At 46.0% G+C, this 1,380-nt stretch overlaps 1 pseudogene; it reads right to left on the bottom strand.

Moving 5' to 3' along the window:
• Positions 1-479: 479 nt before the first annotated feature.
• LOC103256623 lies at positions 480-1,230 on the bottom strand (annotated as a pseudogene).
• Positions 1,231-1,380: the final 150 nt, after the last annotated feature.

Below are 1,380 nucleotides of genomic sequence, written 5' to 3' on the forward strand. Positions count from 1 at the left end.
TTTGAAAATTTTAATAAATAAATATAGACATATTTAGTCATGTAGGGCATGCAGGTTTGCAGTGAACAGAAGCCTTCAGATTATAAGCAACATTGTGAATAAGTATCAAAAGTATGCTCTAGGTGACACTTTTTTTTATCTTTTATTTTGAACTAAACATTTGAAATATATTTCTAAACAGAATGGGCCAGTTCAGTCACAGTAGCTGCTCATCTCCATAGCAGAGCAACCCACAAAGACACAGTACTGATTTTTTCCCCCATAATCAGGGGTGTAAAATATACAACTTGTTTCTGAACCAAAACCACAATTCCTGCAGTTTAAAATATTTCACTGCTAATATGGTCCCAGTAGAAATTATGTAGTTTTTTTCTCCTTAAAAATTTTTTTTAATTTCCTAAGACACTAAATCATCTGGAATGTAGAATCTGAGCACAAAGCAGCTCAGTTCACCTAAAAAATAAAGAAAAAAATTCCCATCACCTGTTTAAGTGCCTGAAAGGAGAGACGTAGTGTGGGGAGCCCCTGCCTTGGTATGGAGAATCATGGCCCCTTGACCCAGACCGGGACCATGAGTAGCCATAGCTGGTTCTTCTCTCAGGATAAACTTGGATGTAGGAAGTTTCACCCTCATGAGAGCGGAATTTGTTGTCACCCAGTATCTGCAGGGCATATTCCATGTCTTCTTTTCTGGGATACACAACCATCCCCATTCCATCCTTCTGCACATCTGCATAACAGACATCCCCAGCTTCTTGCATGTGATCCTTCAGGTCCTGCCAGCTGCCTGATGGAGGCAGTCCTGAAACAAGAACTCGGAAATCAGACTTCTTGTAGGAGGCCCATTCCTCCCACCTCGGGGCCACCACCCCGACTTCCACAAGTCCTGGGGAACTCCACACGAAGCCGACACTGGCCATAATCATAACCATTCCTTCCATAAATTGCATCCTCAGCATCTCGGGGGTCCTTGAAGTGCACGAAGGCGAAGGGCACGAGGCCGTGCCTGTTCTTGAGCTCGATCTCACGGGTGCAGCCGTATTTGTAGAACAGATCCTCCAGGTCCTGTCTCACGTTTGTCGGAAGATTTCCCACATAGATGTGCCTGGCCCTGGCAGGCTCGTCCGCCCAGCCCGACATCCGCACCGCCCTACACTGTGGGTCCGCCACAGCCCACGTCGCCGCCACCGCCGCCTCAGCTTGGGTTCCCCCGCAGCGTCCCCGCGGGCTCTGAGGCGTTTAGCCGCAATGCATTGACACTTTTTTTTTCTTTTTAAAAATTTATTTATTATAAAGATGTGGGGTACAATTCAGAGTTAAGTATACAAACATTGATCATGCAGGTACCCTTGTTGAGGTATGCCCCTCCCTCCCCTAGCA

Source organism: Carlito syrichta, unplaced genomic scaffold, assembly GCF_000164805.1.
Source record: "Carlito syrichta isolate Samal-C Ts95f unplaced genomic scaffold, Tarsius_syrichta-2.0.1 Scaffold290720, whole genome shotgun sequence".
Taxonomy (NCBI): Eukaryota; Metazoa; Chordata; class Mammalia; order Primates; family Tarsiidae; genus Carlito; species Carlito syrichta.